The 22,708-nt window shown below is 39.9% G+C and overlaps 1 protein-coding gene across 1 annotated transcript in view; it reads left to right on the top strand.

Moving 5' to 3' along the window:
* The window catches only part of LOC148185460 (uncharacterized), a 171,561-nt gene that overhangs the window by 21,566 nt on the left and 127,287 nt on the right, over window positions 1–22,708 (top strand). The window contains exon 2 of the mRNA XM_088074356.1: window positions 22,269–22,358. The gene's annotated coding sequence lies outside the window, so the exon portion shown is untranslated. The remainder of the gene's footprint in view (window positions 1–22,268; window positions 22,359–22,708) is intronic.

Here is a 22,708-nt window from a genome sequence, read left to right as displayed (position 1 = left end):
GAGAGAGAGCTTATCCCTCCGTCCGTATCAACATGTATAAGCCCAATGCTCCATTTCAACCCCAGAAACCTGCCGTCCAATCCATCAAAACACGACTCCCATCGACATAAAACCTCCCTCTCCGCCTGTATTTGTCTTCCTAATTAATTACTTCACATGCCACAGTATGTTTTTCAAATGATAGATGATGGAAAATTATAGCGGCAGTATCCCGGGCACAGCCGGTGGTAGATTTGTGCAGTCAGCTTCCAGCCTGTATTACCTGAGTAGATCTGGCAGCATGCCTGAGCACTCAGACAGGACGGGACAGATTTGATTTTTGGTGTGTAAGAGGCTTTTTAGAAAATGTTTCTAATGCCGGATTTAGTAGGTAAGCACAATCTGTCGTGTTCACCTACGTGATATTATCCAACAAGGACACCGGGACACGCACACACAGCGAAGGAAAGGCAGCGTGCAGGATTGCTTTATTGTTATTGTTCAGGAAATGTCACCATATGAAGGTTTATTATTGTGTTAAAGCATCTGGAAAATATGAAAAACAAGCTGGAAAAATCACAAGTATATTTAGATTTTAATTTTTTTCTGGCAAATGTGGGTTTTTATTTATCCACATGATGTATAAATGGGCATAAATATTGTTTTTCTGCTTCAACATATAAAATTTTATGTTGATTTTAGGGATATTAAGCATTTGGAGATAGTCTAATGGATTTATGGTTAATTCTAGGGGTTTATTTTCCTTATCTATTTTTTTTTTTCCTAAAAAATAATATAACTATTGAATATGTGGTATTTTTGGTTGATTAGCTCTAACAGCTGGATCTTGTGCTGCGTTCAGGTGCTTTTCACAAGAATCTAAACCTCTGAAACCTGAGAAAATTGGTTTGATTTTTTTGAAAATAGAAAGGCAATGTTAGAAATGTCCCGCATAAAAACATACATTTAAGTTTTTTCTCTCTTTTTTCTTTTTTTTTTCTTCAGGCCTGTTGATTGTTGTTTTTTTTTCTTATTTTTTAAAAGTTTGTTTTTCCTGTAATATTTATGTAATTTTTTACTGATTTCTCACTAATTTTTTGGCCATTCTTCGTGAAGTTGCTCATTGCTTTCCCCCTGTGTTTTTGAAAGAAAAATGGCAATTTGTTCAGGTTTCAAAATATGGTTGATCAACAAAGAGTTATTGTTGATAAATGCATCAATGGTTAGTTCTCTTCTCAGCACAGCAAAAAAAAAGAAATGTTAACTCTTTGGTATGTTTCTAGTCAAAACGATGAGATTTCAAACTTCCACGTAGCCTTTTTTTGCCAAAAGTCTCCAGCGCAGAAATGTTCCAGGCGTAATAAACAAACAAATCGACAGGAGCTTCACTCTTTTTTTATATTTTTGATCAGGCTCAGCGCCCTAGGCCAGGTTCTTAATCCAGATTCCAGGCCTTTGATTCACAGCGCTGTCCGGTTTTAATAATGCAGGCGTGTTCGCGGGTGGTTCGCCCCCCGCCTCGGGGTCCGTCTCCCGCGCCCCTCCTCCTGAAGAGGGCCGCTTCCTCACGGCGATGTCGGACAGGAAACGCTCACCGTGAGAGAAAGTTGGTGATGGGAAGAGTGGGAGCAGTGGGGGTGTGAGAAAGAGGAAATGAAAAGGAGGAGAAAGGGAGAAAAAGTTTCTTTCTTTTTTTGTTTTTTTTTTTGCTCACCATGCTGGGAGCACAAAAGAGCATATTAAACACTAAAGTTTATCAGTCCAAATTAAGTCTTGAATTCACAGCTGCTTTAATCTTTCTGCATCTGAACCCCCCCACCACCTCCACTTCCTCCTGCTAAAACAGTGAAATGAAATCCAACCGTTGACTCTCCGCGTGTTGAAAACACCGAGACACATCATAAAAAATTAATTACTCCTCCAACACCCCCCCCTCCGCTCCTCATTTCCATAAGATTCCTTTAAAAATATGTAAAATTCATTTAAAGTAAGTGGTGACGTTGTCTTTGAAGATCACGACAACTAACATGGATCAAAGCGGAGGTTCGGTACGGATGAGGGCCTGATTAGCATAATGAAATTAACTTAGAGACAAGAATCTCTAATAGGTGCAACAAAAAAACGCATTAACAATATTTAAGGAAAGTACTGTTTGTGCTTGTAATACAACAATTATGGAACTTGTATTCAATTAACACTTTGTTGATTAACTTCTTTTTCTCTGACGCGCCTCATATCAAAACCTTTTCATTTTAGCAGCATTATTTTTCCCCCCTTTTTTTCCACTTTTCAACTTGACACACATGATGATTCTTTGCTGTATTGTTTTTCTTAAATCGGGCCATGAAATCAATCTGAATTTGCATATTCACAGTGATAATTGCAAAGCTGGCAGATAGTTGTGCTATAATTGCAAACTAATGACTGCAAAATTATTTGTGAACTCCCAAGATATTGAGGTTTTCTCTTTCTTTTTTTTCACCTAATGTGAGTGACAGCTCCAGCAGGTTAAAAAGAGGAAATTTCCCTTTGAAATGACTGTTAAGTGGAGTCACGGTGTCTTTACCGTCACAGCGTGTGATCTGTGTTCTACAACATCCTGTGTGAGAGGTTGAGCTCGTAGGTTTTGTCTGAGGGGCTTTAATGCGTCCTCCTCTTCCTGCAGGGGAAAATACACTCTGGCGTTATTAATCACAGCTGCAAAAACACCTGAGAAATCCCAGCTCTGATAACAGGAAGGTAGCAAATTAGGGAAAAAAAGACAGCGTTTCTTTTCAACATAAAATCCAAGAAACACAAAAGTGCACGGTTTGACTGAATTAGATGAATCCAGAATGAAAGCGATGATCTTTTATTGATTTCAGCTGATAACTGTCTTTGGTTTCTCTCTAATGGCTGCATCAAGTCAACATGTTTGAGAGTTTGAGTCCACACTTGCAGACTCTGTCACTGCTTGCCTGCAGATTCACATCAAAGATAGTATGTGAAGGCCGTGGGCCGCAAACGAGATTTAAATGCATGAAAACGCAGGAGAGAAGGACCAGTTTTGATGCTGCAGATGCCCAGAGCTCGATCCTGTAATGTCTCCCTCTGTGCATCAACAAGAATCACATTTTTTGTTTGTCTACTTTTTTCTTAGTTTGTGTCGAATCATTATATACGAAATCAAAACGTTCTCATCCCAACTCATCACATGGCGCCGCTCTGCCAGTGACCCTCTGCGTCGATGATGTCTTTAGTGGCATGATGCAGCACTTAATGTTTATACAACAGCACATGGCGATTAACACGCACCATCACAATGGTTGTTATTAGGTAACAAGGTCATGGATGGTTAGATTTAGGCAAAAGAGGCACAAGGTAAGGTGGTGAAGGTTACTGGCAGCGTTATTACCTGACTCTGTCCTTCAGCGTTTCATGTGCACTCGACCGGTTCTGTCTGGCCACGTCCTTAAGTGACACAGCCCGTGCACGTTTCATGTGGACTCCTCCGGTGCAGTAGCTAATTTCTTTAGTGGTCAAACAGTGGAATTACAACTTCTGCGTCAGTCACAGGATGCCGTTGGGCCCAAAAAGACTTTTTCATGTCGACTAACTGTAAAGAGATGTCTGTAAATCAGTAGATACATTATTTGACCGTCAAAACCACTGCAAAAATCAGATTAAGATCTAAAAAATCTAGAAGAGCCAAAAGAGTCAATCATATCATCCCCGTTAAAGTTTGTGGCGTGGTAAACAGGAAGTTGCCGGCTCGGTCTGCAGAAGTCTCTAATGTGGCCCCGTGACCAGTTATCTTGGTAATTTTATACGCAGCAGTTAAACATTTTTGACTTCATTCGCAACTGAACAACTTTCATAGCAGTGAACGGGACTCTGTGTCGGACACTGTGTCCAGTTTTCTTTATATATCTCTGTGGTTTGGAACAGGAAGACTCAACTTGCATTGCTCAGATTTTAGAAGATTTGTAAGATTTCAGGACATTTCTAGGATTTTGGGATATTAGGGGCTCGTCTCGGATCTCTGTCAGGGGTGTGGACGATCCTCCTCTGACACTTATTTTGATAAACAAGCTCTGTGTTGATGCTATTTTGTGCACTCTGGTACCGTATGTACAAAATCAGTTCCCAGTGGGAAACACTTTATTTTTAGATAATGAAGGGGGGGTCCACATCCTGTCAGGGGCCAGGTTTGGCTGTTGATTGAGTATCTCTGAATTCGAATAAAGAGAGGAAGATCTGAATGAGCTGGGTATCAACAATCAAAGATGACCACATACAGAAAGTGAATAATAAAAAAGCAAAAGTAAAGATGGCAAAGAATGGAGATAAAATAGAAACTGAGCGTAGATTATTTCCCAGTTTACCACCTCAGTCATCTGAGAGTTGAATTGTGTGAAACCTGACTGTGACCACAGTAAAACCAACAAGTTTGTCCAGATATTTAGTCGCCTTTGTGTTGTTTAGTTTGTAATCTGACCAGCACTCCTCTCAGTGGGAGCCGGGTGTATCCCCCTCTCGCTGATAGAGAAAAGAGCGCTGTCCTCTTTAGGCCTGGCAGTAATTGAAATAAATTACCAGAGTGCAGCATTGTTGTTATCTGTGGTTAGTTAACAGCACCTCCCTCCCTCTCAGGGAACGGAGGGACTCAGGGAGGAGGAGGACGACGACAACGAGGTTCCAGTGACCCAGATTTAGTCTCAAAACATAAATAAATTATCAGCCCCCCCCTTCACACACACACACATATACACACTTGAACAACACACACACTTCCCTTCATGTTCAGAGTGCACCTTCAAAGTTGTAAATGGAATTTAATCATGGTGAAATGGAGATGTACTCACATTACTGGATGCACACACTCCCATGCATGCATCAACACAGACTGCTGCACATTATGTGTCTAATGCTGCAACGTGGCCATTAATTGATCAACAGATAATTCAATCTTGTTTCTCAGAATTGAGCAATCTCATAAACACTCGTTGGTTCCAGTTTCTTCGATGATTCTCTCTCTTACAGCATCACAAAAGTTAAGTTTTGTCTTGCTGCTCGGACATAAGAAGTGTTAAGACGTCACCTTTGACACTCTTTATTTATTCTTTAATTAATTACAATTGTGGACACTTAACAAAGTAAATGGCTGATGGATTCATTGAAAATGATGTACCTAATACTAAAAGGTGCAATTACTCGATCAACAGAAAATTTATTTTTAAAAAAATCATAATAAAACAATCACAAAAACATGATTACAAACGCTTTAACTGTGGGTTTTTAACCTTTGGTCCTAGGTACATTTTTGGACATTTTACAGATTAAAAAGTGAATAAATTAATTGAAAAAAAAAAGAAGCAATGTGCTAGTCTGCAAAAAAAAAAAGCAAAATTGCAGGAACGTTTTGCTTGCACCATGCAGCATAGTATAGAGAATGTCATCATCATGTTAATATCCAAAAAAGACAATTGCATGCTATGAAGTTGCCTTACTGGTCCTGTTATAAACTGTATCCATGGTTTGGTTTACTCAACGGGCGGCCAGAGGACAAAAAAGGCTGTCATTGGGCCCCTGTTTTCCAAATTTTGCTGACGTCCTTGATGCATTTGAGCAAAAACAACCAATCAAAGCCACAGAGTCTCTCACACAGCTGTCAATCAATGCACATGAACTACAGTCAAACCATCAAACCAGGCAGCGCTGATCAGATATAAATCAAGAATCTCCTGCATTGCTTATTTCTTCACCCAAATGTTTTCAGAAACATTTAAGTTTAAACATTTTAGTGTACTGTTTAGCTGTAATAGGAGAACGTTGGTTCAGCTTTTGGGTCATTCTTGGTACTTCGGTTGACTATTTTCAACGTGAAGGCCATGTTACAGGCTGTCTTATTTTACGGCTAAATGATGCACTAAAATATGTTTCTGAAAACATTTGAGGCGAGAAATAGTCAATGCAGTAAGAGAATCCTGCGAGAAAGAAGAGGCAGCTGCATTAGAGACTCCTGATGTCTGATTGGTTGTTTTTGGTGCAGTCAGTTCGAGGAAATCGCATCAGGAGCAGTTAAAGGAGGACACGAGGGACCATTTTTTTTCTCCACAGACTATTTTTCTCATGTATTTATTTCAGAATATAGTAACAGTTTCATCAAATATGACACAGTGTAATTTTATAAGAGTTACAAACTGTAGCTACTGTGTTTCTGAATATAAATAGGATGTAAGACCAAAGATTATAAAATTTGATTGTCTCATCTCAGTAGGTGGTTTTAAACTTTTAACATTGGACTTTTTTTAGAGACGTTTGTAATGGTTACTGATGCAAATTCCTGCTTTTGACTGATTAAGTGTTTGTCTTTTCTCCGTTCTTTAAGTTTTCAAAAAAAGATCTTGATCTCATTTAGATAACCGGGTAAAACAAAGGTGGAAGGTATCACAGCTGGTCTTTGTCCTAACTGCTGCCCGTCAGGCGAAGAACGACCAAATTTAGGGTCTAAACTGACAGCAGTTAATAACCCTCTCCATTCACACTTCATTTGTTTGGAGAACATCTTGAGAAAACAGGGTTCTTGTCCTCAAAAAACAAAGTCATAAAAACACAAGAATCTGAGACTGTGCAGGAGTGACAGTGTTTTTAAGCAGGCCTGTCTGTCGTGGCGGCGTTTTAAGAGCGTTCTCTGGCGACTGCCGTGACACTGCCATTCCCATGCCCTGTCGAATTCTTTCCTCAGATCCCAGGCATTTAAACTGCTCCCTCCCTCCCCTGCGCCGCTCAGGATGTAGCCAAAAGTCCACTGACCTATGTGGGAGTGGATATTTTGGAAGACGGCCCTGGCTCTTTCACTCTCTATTCCTGTCCTCGCACGTTCATTAGCCTGGCCTCGAGAGTCAGAGTGTTTACATGTTGTTATCATTCCTCTCCTATCATTTTTCTTCCCTGTTTTTTCTCTCGTTTTCCCTCCGCTGAGGGATGTTTTTTCTAGGTGGGGTCATGCGCTGTAATAAATTCATGTATGTCACTTTAGAAAGACTATAATCACCAAGTAGATTAAATATACATGTGTTTATCCTGGTGAGAATGTTGGAGAGGCTCTTTGAAAACCTGCAAAGTTGCTCTAAAATACACAACGGCACATTTGTGTGTGGAACGAGGCAGTACATGACCATTACTGTACAACGCTGGCTGAAGATTTGCTCTGTTTGAGTCATGCAAGGAAAGAAAAATCCTGTTAATGTTGAGCAAAGTACATTTTTTAAAGGGTCAGAAATGCAGCCCGAGTTGACAGTTTGAAAGATGGATTGTTGAAAGGAAGTAGGAAGCTTGTCATCTTTTTTTGTGGTAATATTCGAAATCCAAAGCCCACTTAGCTATTCCTTCAAGCAAATCTCATGGTTGTCTTTGTTGCCATCTTGTCACAGTGTTAAATTTGTTCAGGAGCAGAACTTGTGCATTTATGCGTGTAGATGTCTATATATATTTTTCTCCTATCCTGTGAACCTGCAAAACATCTGTCAGTCCCTAAAAACAGAAGCCTTTGAATTAAAATTTTATCTCTGATGACATAAAAAGCTGCTGGAAAAAAGAGATGGGGTACGACCAAACAACTATGTTTGATGCATGAAAAGCTGCAGGAAAGACAGCTACATTGTGCTAACAAACTATCACATTTGGTGCATGAAAAGTAGCTGCAAAAACAGTGCTGGATCATTACAGAACACTGATGTTTCGCGCCTAAAAAGCTGCTGGAAAAGCAACTATGGATCACTAAAAACAACTGGTTTTGATGTTTTTTGGTGGTCTGCAGCTTGGCAATTATCTCGCTGAGGTGACACACTTTCCATCATCCCCTCCGCCTCATAATGACAAAGTCAGCTTATGTACAAATGTAACGTATTTCCGGTTTGCAGTAATGCACAACCCCATTTTCGTACCGTGACCGGGCTGATTTTAGCACATCAAATGTACTAGTTTTCTTCACTATTTCCTTTAAATTTTGTGTTTTTACTTTAATTTATCGAAACAAATTGACCATAACTGACAGATTGAAACCCTTGCATCTTTTTTTTTCTTTTTTTGTCATTAATCAATTCTATTGATTACTTCTCTATGTGGCTTTTACAAATATTTAACTAAAGTATTCATGAGAGCTTGTGACTTTGACAGCAGAGTGTTTAATTATTTGAAAAACACAGGAATTTACAGGAAATACAATGTCCCCGTGAAACAGCAACAGCCTGTTTCAGGTGTTTATCTGAGCGGGGAATGTGTTTACATCGAAGTTCTAAAAAAGAAAAAGCGGCGACAATAATGACATCCAGTTTTATATATTCTTTTGTGACACACATCTAACGCTTGTATAATTGACTTTATGGAAGAAGCCTGCAGCGATCAAACGTCTCTGTTTACAGATGGTTGTTGCATTATTGCTAGAGGTCAAGGTAGAGGGATAAGTCTGTTTCCCACCAAGTCATTATTTACTGTTGATTCAACACGGCCAAGTTTTCCCGACCGGGGCTCGAGACTTTTACATTACAGCCCAGCAGAGGAAATAATGACCTGTAGGTGCTCAGCTGTTGGAACGAAATTGGTGTTTCTTTTCTATTTTTTTCCTTTTTTTTATTATTATACTCCAAAGCTGCCGTGGTCTCCTCCAACATCGACCCCCCCTCCCAGCCTCCAGTCTCGTCTCCCACACTGCGCGCCGTTACTGCAGCCGTGTTACATCACTGGAAATGTTTCTTTCTGGAACTTGTGAGCTTTTTCTCACCTTTATTTTGTCTCCGCACATGCCGTCGCTGTTTTGGAGGAACGTCGTCATTGCAGTTTTTGCAAGTGTTACATATTTGTTCCTCTGAAGGCGGAGGAGGTTTGCATGGTTATTAATACAACGTTTGTAAAATGCGCACGATGTTGCAGCCCAGTCTCATGACATTGTGTGGATGAGCTCACACTGCAGACATCTCACTCTTAAGTCATTTTAACTGTAATGAGTCTAATTTTCTGCAGATGAGTTAAAAACAGCCAGTGCAGTGAGAGTATTTTCAATAGATTCTAGTCCATATGAGTTTCAGTTCATCATCCTTTGCAGCAACCTGGTGTGTTCAGTCTTATTTTGAGATAAAGACACTGGCATTTGATCATTTATGCAGCAAGTTGCCTAAACAGGTTTAAATATTTTCAATTATAGACATAAATGACCTGATTAAATTGACATGTTTTGCACTCCAGTGGCTTTGACATTTTTTAGCCAAACATGGTTGTATTTCTGGCTGGCAACTTTTTAGTTGCCAAATGTGTTGTTTTTTTTAGTCAGCTATGGCTGTATTTCTAGCTGCTTGTACGGACTTTTTTAGACAACTGTGGCTTTGTTTATAGCTGCTTTTTAGTCCCCAAACACGGACCTTTCAGGCAACTGTGGCTGTACTTCAGCTTCGTTGTAGTCAACAAACATGGGTGTTTTTTAGTCAATGGTGTTTGTATCTCGAGCAGCTTTTTAATCACCAGACATGGCCTTTTTTTTCACCAACTGCGGCTCTATTTCTCAACACTTTTCAGTCACCAAATACGGGCATCTTTGCCAAAGTTGGCTGTATTTCAGCAGATTCTTAGTCACCACATATGCATGTTTTTTTAGCCAACTATGGCTTTGTTTCCTGCAGTTTTAGGCCCCAAACATGGGCATTCTTTAGCCAACTGTTATGTTTTTAATGGTTTGTGAGTCACAAGCATGCATGTTTTTATCCAAATGTAGCTTTGTTGTAAGCAGCATTTAAGTCTTTATTATAGGAAACTGTGGCTGTAATTCTAGCAGGTTTTAAGTCACTAAATTTGTGTGTTTTAGCCAATCCTGGTGGCATTTCCACCATGGAGTAGCATGAAAAGCAGTCGTTTTTTACTGAGACATTGCTGCATGTTCAGCGGGGATAGCAGGTGTTTTGAGCCAAAACATGATCTTTTTTAAGTTATTATATCTGCAACATAAGAACAAACAAATGTAATGTATCTGTAATTTGCAGGGACTCACAGGGTTCCAAATAGACTATTTTAGAGAATTTAACTAAACTTTTGGCTCGTTTCCGGCCTGCGTGTTTGTTTGTCTGACTGCTTGTGTTTCTTGCCCCATTTGACTTCAGTGTTTCTGGAAATTTCTTGAAGCCGGAAGCAAGTCGAGATGTTCTCAGTTGCAGACATAAATGACTTGATAAGATGGAGATGTTTTGCACATAAAGCTCTGTGCACAAACATTAAGAGAAACCCTTTTTTGGCTCTTTTTAGGCGTTTCTGAAGGTTTTAACCTGACAGCAGTATATTTTCTCTCGCCCTTTCTTTCTTTCTTCCGTGTCTCCCTCTTGTATTCCTCCAGTGGCCGGTGGATTCAGAGGGAAGGCTCTTGAGAAGAAAGCAGTCGAGCGGTTGTTAGAAGCGCAGAGGATCCAGGGCCCAAGGCAACTAATCAACGTATTACTTGTGTCACACCAACTTAAATCAACTTTTTCTTGAAGCCCGTAGACACCCCTCCGTCGTCTTTGAATGCCGTCCTGCGAGACCCGTAAAATATTCAAACTATTTCGGTTACCTGCTGTTTTAGTAGGTATAAAGCGGAGAAAACTGGGAAGTTTGTCTTTCATGTGTTTCTGACGGACTGTCACTCGCTCAGCGGCACAAATGTTCGTATATGAGGCGCGGCGGACACGACTTTTCATCACCGTTAATCAAAATGAATAAACATGCATAATTGCACAGAGCGGGGAGAAGTTAGGGAAATTCAGAGGGAATTTTCAATGCCCTATGAAGTATTAAAACGAAGCTTGGCCTCATTTTTTTTTTCTTTTTTTTTTTTTCACCTAACCCTACTTCCCCACCTAGCTTTCTGCCGACTGCACTGACATGTATATCTCTGGTTTTCATCACATGTGCGTTTCTCAAACACACAAACCATTAGGACAAAATATTTACTTTTTCACAGACGCATTCCCGTACTTCTCCCCAACTTTGATATTCCCTTTGATTTCCAGCACCCCCCCTTTTAGACATGTAGAAGTTTAAGAAATCTGTGGGTTTGATGTGATTTTTCCCGCCTTTGTACATCATAGGCAAACATGAAAAAAAAAACAGAAAGTGCGTTAACAGACAGGCAACGAGCTCAGGCAACAGTGGGGAGCTAAGATTGACATGTTTTTTTATTTTGACAGCGCTCACCCTCCCTGCCCTTGGTTTATGATCATAAATAGTGCATGCTGCTTATTAGGAGGCTGCTGCCACGTTCCCGGCTAGCGAGTGTGTTGCTCGCCGGTGTTAGCAGACAATTTGCCAGTACACATGTGAGACATTATTAGCGTTTCCCTTTCATCCTGCGCCTCACTCTCCGCTCTGTCTCTTTTTTTTTCCTTCCCCGGTCCTGTGCCATCCATGCAAAGCACTCTGGGATAGGTTGTACTCAGTGATTCTGCACGCTGCTCGTCATGCAGCTAAATTTGATGGGAAAAGCGCATAATTTGCCCCTTCTTAGATTAAATCTAACTAATGTGATTATGTGGCACAGACACAGGAGTATATGCGAGCGCACAAAAGCCGGTATGATGACAGAATTTCAAGATGTTTCACGTAGCGGAGAGAGAGAAGAAAAAAAAAAAGAAAGGCCGGTGCTTTTAATGCTGCATGGAGCAACATCTGGCTCCAATTACCCACTGTGAGGTAGGTGCTCTATTATAAAAGGAAACTCAAAGGATTTCCTCTCTAAAAATACACGTTATCCCTTAATTCCTGCCTAAATTACCACTTAAGCAAGGCCTGTAATTCATAAACCCTGGTAGTCCAGGTCTGTGTCCGTGCTGGCTGCAGGAAAAACTAAACTCTGTGTCACCTTGACTGTGGAGGTAGCCGTCCTTGGAGAGCAGCGGCGGAGAGTGACATGGGCAGGGCAAAGCGACTCAGAGAAAGAGATTAGTGGCGTGGTCGCACCTCTCCTCCCCTCAGATAGCGCCCCGCTGGAGTGGTGAGAGAGGTGAGGAGGGACATAATGGCCGATGGACCCCCTCTAAAAGGATGTTTTGCGAGAGGTGGGAGAGGAGGTGGGGATGGTGCGAGGGCTCCGGGGTCTCCGGGGATAGATTTGCAAGTGGAGATAGTCCGATTCACCTCTCCCTGACACTGACGCCAGGGGCCCGGGGCGAGCAGTCAGCGTGTGGTCAAGGCAAGTACGACCCCCAGCCTCCAAACACACAGTGTCGCTCAGAAACACACACACACACGGAGAAAGTACAGGTCCGGGCAGAGAGGTAATTTGATGCTAGGTTCTCTCCAGAGGCTGGCTGTTGTGGTGCGAGCGCCGGTGTCACTGGGTCAGAGCTGAAGTTTTCCACTGAAGCTTTCAGAGTCGATTAACGGGGAACGGTGGCCTGCTCGCTACGGTGCGGTCACAGGCAGGGGACAACTCTTAAGTACAGGATTAAAAGCCTCAGCTTGAGGCACACAAACTCATGCCGCACAAAAGTTAAAATGTTTTCCACCATCGTCGAATAATAAACTTTAGAGCACTTTTCAAAACGGTGCTGTGGCCTCATATAACTTTGCTGATTTTTATAGTTGTGACCATCAATCATCCTGAAACCTCCTGCTTCTACTTGATATCTGCACAGTTTTCCTGTGCAATGACAGATCATGACCAACATTTCAGGTGTGCACACTTTCAATTTTCTCTCCAAAGAAAGACCAGTTGTGCAAAGGCAATGTTGTCATAGTGCATAACATGGATACATTAAATTTGCACGTCATACTTATCACATTAACTTTTCTAAAGTGGCGCATTGTGCTGACTCATTGAAAGGTGAAGAAGATGGTGGACGCGTTAAACCTATGCGAGACACCTGCCAAGCTGCAGATCACTTTGCAAGACCAAAAACATTTGTTATTTTAGCAAACTGTGCCTGTTCTCAGCGGCTTATAGTCACCAAACATGGGTGTTTTTTAACTGTGGTGTTTTTTCAGTTGCTTTTTAGTTGCCAAGCATGTTTTTTGCAACCCATTGCTGCTTCAACATCTTTTTAACCACCAAACATGAGTGTTTTGTAGCCAACCTTAGCTGTTTCAAGCTGCATTTTATCACCAAATATGGGTTATAATCAACCAACTGTTGCTGTATTTTCAGTGGCTTTTTTAGGAATAAACATGGCAGTTTTTAGCTACCTGTAACTGTTACTCAAGCAGCTTTTTAGCCAACAAACATGGGTGTTTTTTAGCCAACCATGGCTGTGATTCCGGTGGCTATTTAGCCACCAAATGTGTTTATTCGCACTGTTGTAGTGTCTCCAGCAGCTTTTTACCTGTCAAACATGGGTGCTTTTTAGCCAACTTTGGAAGTGTTTGCAGTACTATTTAGTCACCTAACATGGGTGTTTTTGTAGCGAACAAACTCTTTTTTTCATGGTGATATCTATGTTGGGAAAGTTGTTTTTTGTTGTTTTTTTAACCTAGGCATTGTAGTGTTTCCAGCAGAGACTGTGCGTGCAAAACCAGGTGTTTTAAGCCAAAACATAATCATGTTCTAACCATAACCAAGTGTTTTTTTACCTAAACCTAACCACCAATTAACCTCAGAAATGTTGAGTTTCAACATAATCTGCCACACAAGAAAGGACAAATGTGTGGTTTGCAGAGATGCACAATGCCAGCACTTTTTCTGCAGATTTGGGTCTAAAATAAAGGGGTTTAGGAAATCTAACAAAACTTTTGGCTTGATTCCAACCTGCATGTTTGTCCAACTACTTGTTTGTCTTGCCCCATTTCACTTATATGCAGCGTTGTTGCCATGTTCTTTGATCCCTGCAAACACTGGCGAGTACAGTGTTACCATAACTAACAAATGATGGCCAACATAACACCCAAATTATATGATAAATGCCCTTTTATAATGGTTAAATTTATCAAAATAGCTCGAAGGCATCTACCCATTAAAGCAAATAGAAAACATGGATACCCAGCTGAGTAGAATAACAATATGTCCTGCCAGAATTAAATCATACAAGCCTGAGATGTTAAATATGTCACAATATACACTATTAATATACATTTGTGGATATTTTGCTGCTAAATCTAAAACCTACATTGACCTATTTTTCTATATTATGCATTATAGCAGAAGCACTTAGAAGTTCTGCAAAGAGTTAAATGAGTTTAACAGACCAAAATAGTAGTGCGTTATATAGAGGTAGTGTGTTATATCTTTAACAGATATTTAATCCATAGTTATCTGTCACTTGATGTCAGTACTTGTATAAATATGAATATGAAAGTTTTGGCTCCCTGAGAGACACAGACAGCGGGTGAGATAACTTATTTTCCTTGAATGACTGTTTTTCTCGGAGGGAGGAAAATTAAGCGTAACCCTCAAACGCTGCTCCTCGCCTGGACTCATTTTTTTTCAAACCAGAAAGTGTCGAAGGCTCCGTTAACATTTTTCCGACCTGGAATTTTACCGACCCAGGAGTCCTGACTGAGCAGGTATTGGCACACCGCAGGCTGATTTCACAAGGTTTCGGGTGTATTTTTAATTTGTGGAAACATCAGTCTGAACCTATAGTCCAGCGACCACGAGGGAACATCGTCTCCAGCAATCTGCCCAAACCCTGTTATTAAGTGGTAATTCAAACAACTCATTTATTTCATCAGGAACTGCCCAGAAAACACCAGATTCTTGGAGTGTCTGTTCTTCAAGAGGGATTTCTGTCAGGGTTACACGACCTGCATCTAAGCCGAGAGCACTTCATGACACATCCAGTGAAATATAAGTTCTTTATCTGATATGGTGCGCCATCGTAAAGGTATCAAATGCTGGGGCTCACTCCAAAATCGGGCAAAACTCTTTCTTTTTAGAGAGTAGGACAGATCCAAAACATACTTAAGAGGGAGCCAAAACTATTTTAACAAAATTAAAGAGCCAATTTTCCCTGCCAACAGAATGTAGTTACCCAAAGTACATAGTTAAGATATTGATAGAAAAATGTTTAGCAACTGACTCATGATCCTTTTTTCCCTCATCATTCTACTTGCTGCATATTAACATACTGGAACATTTATTCCACTTTGGATTTCTTAATCCTCAATTTGGGTTTCAAACTTTGTGGACTGCCATCATTCTTTTTGGGTCACTGTGACTGTCGAGGACATTTTTTCAAAGCAGATTTTTCTGGGTTATCGAGCTAACATGGTCACATGATACCTGGAGCAGGTCTTTTCACATCAGCGCAGATCATGGCTAGAAGAGCTTTTAGACATTTCTGTCGGCCCCCTTTTGTCCGTCTGACCAGATGTAGACTGTGACTATAAACCTGCTGTTGGCTTTTTTGGCCGGCATTTCAAAATCACCTTGGCTACCGGAAACCAAAACAGCAACTTTCGAAAGTACACGCTACCAGCTAAAAAGGCTAGTTTTGACAATAAGGCAGTGATACTCAACTTAAGGCCCACAGGCCAAATTTGGCCACCAATAGGGTGCTGGATGCCCCCTCCAACATTTTTTTTTTAATTCACAATAAAAAAAGGGATTATTTCTGTACTTTAAGTATACATAAGGTTCCAAAGTGCATAAAACAGATAGAGATAAAATAGAGCTTGTTTATTTAAAATAAAGTGGAGGAAAACCTGCACCTTCGACAGAGGTCCTAGCAAAGCCCCTAATGTCCTAAAATCCTAGAAGCATCTTAACACTTTTTGCAAGGGCCCCATTGCTGCATAGCAGGCTTAGTGCTGCCTAAGACGACTGTGATTGGTTGAAAGAAATACAAACAAGCCGGAGCATTTGTTTCCCCCAAAAGCAGACTGATAATGTGAGCTTTCAGACTTTTCTTTATCTTTCTCTGTCTCTTGTGCTGTGAAGAAATGTCTGGCAATGCAGACTAGGCCCCTTTTAACCCAACTTTGGGCTCAGTGGTGGTCTCGGTCAGTTTCCTTCTTTGTGCAGCGGTTAAGCTGCTAAGTCTTGGTTATATTCTTGATGTCACAGATTTGAAGATATTAAACTATCCCATATTGTTAATGTCCCTCTTGTCCTTGGATGAGTCCCCTGACCTTGGCTTCTTGCACTTTTACTGATCAAACAAATCTGCTGCAGCCTCATGCATGCTCCTAAAAATCAAATTTCTGTTGCAAATGGGAACTAAATCCTTCAAACGTGATCACTGTGAAGTCCTCAGGTTCATGAGTGTTATCCATATATCTGCCTTAAAAACAAGATGCAAGTGTGTGTTTACTGTCAAAGCTCCTGAGCTTAAGTCCAACCTGAACAGCGAGGTTCGCTCGACTAAATCATCTTCACATCACTTCAGAATCCCTCTTTAATAGACTTGCTTTTATGTGGTGATGTTTTATTAATTTTTCGTGACGCCCCTCTTTTTATGTGATGCTTTTATGTTCCTTGCTTTGCTTTTATGTTTCTTGCTTTGCTCACATTACTCTTTCATAGAGTCTCACTTTTTAAGGACTTGTTTGCTGAAATGTGTTGTGCATCATCTTGAATCCGGCAGGAATTCTTTAAAAAATCACGGCTTCCGAATATTTATATTGTTTTGCAGGATTTTACAAGGAAATTTAAGGCATTTTGTTGATGAGAAGTACCGAATAGTTATACGTTTAAAATGGATGTATTGCTAATTTTAAGGGTAAATGGTATGAAAAGAATCACAGAAATTATGCTGAGAAATTAATGCATTTATGATTTTATGCTCTAAAAAGAACAAATGATAATTTTTCTATAATTTTAGAGAAGTAAAAGTTTAGACTGGTTACTTTTGATGAAGTTTTTTTTGTATCATTGTGGTATTCTCAAATGCTTAAAGCGCTTTTTGCTTCATTGTACAATTCTAATTTGACTTTAACATTTTAGAAATAATTCTCTTTAATGTTAATGTGGAGTGTATGCTGCATGAATACAGAAAGAGGAGCCTTTCAGCATCAGAATTGCTGCAATTCTACTTTCTTGTTAAGTTTTACTCAACCAGAATTAAAGCCACATCATAAACTAAACTTTCCAAAGCGCTGCACAGGCGAACATTACCTTCCACGTTGATTAATCTTTGTATTCACCTTTTGTGGTGAACACAGCGTGCCGCTGCATCTGTGAAACACCACAAATGTGCGGAGATCCTTTTTAACAAGGAGAAAAGACAGCACAGGTCTCCGGGAGTCTTTTGGGGTAATTTAACACAAACACAGAGAGGGGAAACAGACTATTTCTGAAGGTAGTCATCCATCACACACTGAGGAGAATGTCCAGTTGGTGGCTCCAGCAGGCTTAGAATAGCCTTTTGTTCAAACACCTTTAATAATTAAACACCTACTCAGCCCCTCAGGCTTCACAAGATTGAAGACTTTCGCAGGGGAGAAAAAAAAATCCCCTTCTCTTCCCTGCGCTGCTGTAACCTGGAGAGCTTGGCGGAGATGAGGTGCGCCGTATCACCTAATGCCTTTTCCTTGCACTGAACAAAACCCCTCTGACTCCTTAAGTACACTCATAAAAGAGAAATACTTGAAATACATCTGCCTCGAGCTGCACAAGACACATTTGTGGCACTTTTTTTATGCAGTTTTTTATTTCAAAACTACAGTTATGATATGGTGCAATATGATCTAAGTGACATTATTTTGTGCCAGAAATTAATTTCTGGACATTTGACCTTTTTTATGTCGTAGTAAAGTCATCCAGCATTTAGACCATCCCTCAAAACCCACTAAAGTCAAGCAGGTAAAACTCATTTCAACACGGTCATGCACCGAATGAATAATCATTTATATTTAATGAGCAAAAAAAGTTAGTCAGTGGGAAGCAAAATCTGTCATTTCTATCTAAACACATTATAAATGATCTTCGGCTCTGTTTGCGTAAGTTATTGTGCTGCTGGCAAGTTGCTTAGTGACTTTATCCCTTCTTTTTTTGAAGGAAATTGCACCAATTGGCTCGATGTGGTTAAAATATTTGTGAAAGGCATCTGAAAAGTGATGGAGGGGGTTGTTTCTCACTTTTTAAGGTAATTTTCATGTCTTTGTTTTGTTTTTGTTTGCTTTGTCTTTTTTTTTGCTTCTTTTTAGGTCAGTTTTTCTAATTTAATGTTTTTTTGGGGGAATTTTTTCTGTTAATTTGCAACGCCTCGATTTTCATTTCAGCTCCTTCAGGAAAACATGCCCCTAGTGTCTCAGAGCAGAGAAAGCTGCCTATTTTTCCACCATTTTGAGCCTAATATTACATAATTGTTTATGTTTTTTAATCATTCATATTGGCAAGATGGTTACTGACACATTTTTCTGTGGTCTGTGATCACACATTCATTTTTTAACCTTATCTGGACTTTTACGTCATCTCAGGTGTGTTATTGTGTCACTTGCTGTTTTGTGGGGAAAATTGCTTCATAGTGAAGAAACCAGTTTACCACAAAAACAGAAAAACATCCCACTTTGGAGGCCAGTACAGCATAGTGCCACCCAAATGTTTCTTCTTAACTAACGTCTGTAACTCGGTGGGTTTCTTGCATCACCTGAAAAGTGTTTGTGGGATTTTGTTCTGTGCTCTAACATAAAGCTCCATCCACTGCTACACTGGATGGTGATATTTCATCACCTCGCCATCTTAAAGATAAAAAAACAACCAACAATTAGCATTCAGCAACAGTGCGGCGTCCTCTCGGCCTCGGGGTTTTAAGGTACCATTAACGTTCCCGGTTCCAGTCCTGCATGTCGTCCCTCATCTCGCTCCCCCCTCGGTCCATGTCAGCCCTCTAATAAAGGCATAAAAACACCATTAAATTGTAAAAAAACAAACAAAAACACTTATTTCATAAGGCTTTGCAATTGTTGCTGCCAGTGTCTCTGGAGAAACGTTGTTGTTTGGTGCAAATGTTTTATCCATGCTTTATTTAATCTCTGCATCACTCAGGTAAAAAGAATCATCAGTCTCACCTACCACATCATTAACCCTTTGAAACCTTAGCAACTTGGCCTGATTACTTTTAAAAACGTGGGAAGAAAGCGATTAGCAATGCAAGAAAAAATTACCCAAAAATAAAATAAAATAATGAAAAATGAAATAAAAGAACAAAAACAAAACAAAGAAAGTACAAAAAATGATTTTAAAAAGATAAAATAAGTAAAAAAGAAAGTAATACAACAACAAACATCTGAAAGCAGAGCAAGAAAAGTGATTACCTCCAAGTTTCAAAGGGTTAAACCTCTGAAACTTGAGAAAATTGGTTTGATTTCTTCTGGAAACGTCGACTAACATAATCAGATGTACAGTATATGTATGTTTATGTACATGTATATAGATGATAAATGATACAGGGACTCATACGAGGAGTACTGGGTAATGCTCCTGAGACTGGAGGTTTTTTTCATGGCATGATAATTCTACATTCATTTTTTTTTTTATTGTAAATTATATCTGCTCGAATGTAAGCAGTATGGAATGTATTGCTGTCGTTGTTATTTTATGTTTTTATGTCCTTAGAGGATGTCTTTCATGTATTTTGTGGACAGAAGGCAAATTTTCACATTTATGAACAAAAAGTTTTCGTAATTCATAACGTGTATTTATAGCTCTCTAAATTACCTATTCAAAATTATATTACAGAAAAAAAGAAAGAAAGATATATATAAACTGGGGTGTTTTTTGCACTTTCTTCAGGTAATTTTCCTTTTTTGTTTTTTTTTTTGCTTTTATTTTAGGTATATTTCTTGTCACTTTTTATTGATTTCTTTCCTTTTTGGGGGGGCATTTTTTTTAAGCTGCTCGTCACTATGTTCCCGTGTTTTTGAAAGAAATCAAGCCAATTTTTTGAGTTTTTAAAGCTGTATTTGTATTGCTGTTTTTGAACAAAATTGCACCAACTTGCTCACTCTGCAGATGTTTAAATCCTTGTGAGAGGCATCTGAGAGCAGCAGAGGGTTAACACTTATGCATTGGAGAAGTAGCTCAAGGATTGTTTGATTAAACACGCAGCTAGTTTGTGTATCAGCTGTGAACTGTCCTCGACGGGTCACGAGCTTTTCTAAGAGTGCAGTTTTGCTTCCTGCCACATTAAACACTCACTCCGTCCTGTCTCCGATCCCGTGGGACCAAATAATGACTAATGCATAAAAAAGGGGCTGCAGATATGCTGAGAACAAGCACCTGAGAGAGAACAGCTGTCTTGTAAAAGGTCAGTCTCCCACTGTTCCTCGGTCTCCCTCTCCATTTCCGGCCTCTCGGCCATCTCCCCTCTCCTTCCCACCCCCACCCGTTTGACTCCAAAGTCACGTACTTTGGCTTTTTTTCTCACACACATTGCTCTCACTCCCTTTGCGCTGCACCTAGAGGATTCTTGGCAGAGCCTGACCACCTTGTAATCCCATGTAGAAAAAAAAAATGGAGTGGGTGGATAAATGTACTGCAGTCTGGTTTATAAAACTTCCCTGTGAGTGGATATATATGGGTCTCTTGAGGTGTTTGTTTTTCCCGAGTGTAGTGTAGCTATCATTGTTACGCACATGTGGACCCCCCCCCGACACACAAACACGCACTCACACACGAGCTCTTCTAAACATTGACAAACAGTCTCCAAAAGGCAAAAAACAAACATAAATCGAATTGGTTACATTCAGGGTAGAAATTTCTCATAACCCGCTCGACAAAAAGAGGCCGGCCGCAATTCTGCAGACAAACAAACAATGTTTGGAGCGATCACTTTCAATAAATGCCCTACTCACATATTTGAGCGCTAATATTTATCGTGAAATCGCCACGGCCGCCAGACCGACTAAACAAATACCGAGCTCCCACGTCTCTTATACCAACACACACGCAAAAACCATCAGTAAACACACACACACACACTGTCATGTCACTGAAAGTAGCCTCGAGCTGTGATCACGGCAGACGAGGTGACGTGAAGCTGCAAGACGCAACTTTTTCATGGATTTTTTGACGTATCCTGCAGCATCAGTTCATGTGTTTCTTTTCCTTGAAGTGTTCTTGTCAATGTTACTGAGGGCGATTTGGGGTGTTAACCATTTCCTGTGGGCGGATCATGGGGGCGTGGCTGACTCTGAGCTTGTCATGGTTATCAAGGTGATACTAGCGATAGCAATGGAGGAGAGGAGGAAGAGAGAAATGCAGATGCAATATTTACTATATGTCAATACATAAAAGTATGTCCAAAATTGAACATGACCCCCATGTGTGATCTCCAAAATCAGTGTGTGTTTACTTTGACCTTGGACCGCCATTGGCAATTAAACTGCTCCTCTTCTGTCTTCCTTTATATTTAATTTTGTTGCTTAATTTTGTTTTCTTGCTTTGGAGAATTTCTGTTTATGCTGATGTTTACATGCACACAATATTCGTTTTTTTTTTTTTTAAAAAAAGGCAATATTCCTACTAAGCTGTTTACATGGCTGATTAATATTTCTGTTTACATGCAGCAACTTAAGCACCCTAACATGTTTATCATGTTAAAATATGGGAATGTGGATGGGTCGGTGCTGCTGGTGCCATTTTGCATCAAAATAAAAATTTCAACCTTCTTATTATGAACTTGTTAAATACCACTTGGTTAGTGATTTTGGTTTCAGACACCTTTGCTGAAAGCCACTTTTTGCAGTGATATGCGATGCTGCAGGGCAGTGTCAGTTGTTTGGCCGGTCAGAGCCTTTTGCGGTGGTATTATATGCCGCCGGTTAGATGGACAGCACCTGCCGTGGCGGTATTTTCTGCTGCTGCATGGCACAGTGGTGACGTCATATACAACCAAGCCCAGACTGAAACTCAGAAACGTTGAGCCAAACCATGACGTTTTTTTCTCAACTTAACCACATGCTTGTTATGCAAAAGAAAATAAGAGTAAATATGAGACGTTTCATTAATGCTGTCAGTTTATGTTGAAAAAAAGACTGAATGTATCTAACAAGCAGAAACTTTACATTTTTTGGAATAGACACAATGCATTTATCAGACGTAAATTATGACGCCGTCCTGGACCGTCATTAACAGACGCAGGAGGATACCTTATGCGTCATATGTAGATGCTAACGGCATTGACCAAACTGATTTTTGGTTTAGTTGAGATGAAAATGTGTTGAGATTTTTTTCAAAGTTTCTGCTCGTGGTGCACTTGTTAGACAATGCAAACGCAGCTTTTCTGTGTTACACCTTCAAACACCTTCTTGAAAAGGTCATCTGTGTGATATTTGTGAATATCCAAAAATCTGATAATATCAAAGTTTTTCAAAATGTTTAAAAGTTTGACCGGAAATGTCATTTTGTCTTTCAGGCATGCATCTCTACAGCAGCCCTGCAAACTGTCAGCAAGTTGGCTTGTTTACAGCGTATCCATGACGACGCACAGAGCCACAGCAAACAGGTAAGACACCGTGTGTCAGAAGCTTCGGTATTAACCCTCAGTTGAGACACATATTCCAAATTTGGCTGCATACATGTCCAAAAAAAAGCTATCAAAACCTGAATAATATCAGAAAATCGCACATATCTTAATCAGAAAAAGGTAAATTTGTAAAAAGGCTAAATTTGGAATATGTAAACAGAAGGTGCCATTATGTTTTTTTAAAAAAGGAATGAATCTTTTATAGCTTAACCCTTTCAAACACAAGCAGATTGTTTTGATTCTGTTTGAAAACATGGGGAAGAAAGTCAGTTAACAACTTGGCAAAAAAAAAAAAAATCCAACAAATTGCAAAAATCTTACAAGAAAAT

Source organism: Plectropomus leopardus, chromosome 24, assembly GCF_026936395.1.
Source record: "Plectropomus leopardus strain MGB_pleo_1.0 chromosome 24, ASM2693639v1, whole genome shotgun sequence".
Lineage (NCBI taxonomy): Eukaryota > Metazoa > Chordata > Actinopteri > Perciformes > Serranidae > Plectropomus > Plectropomus leopardus.
This window is presented reverse-complemented; position numbering and strand designations above follow the sequence as displayed.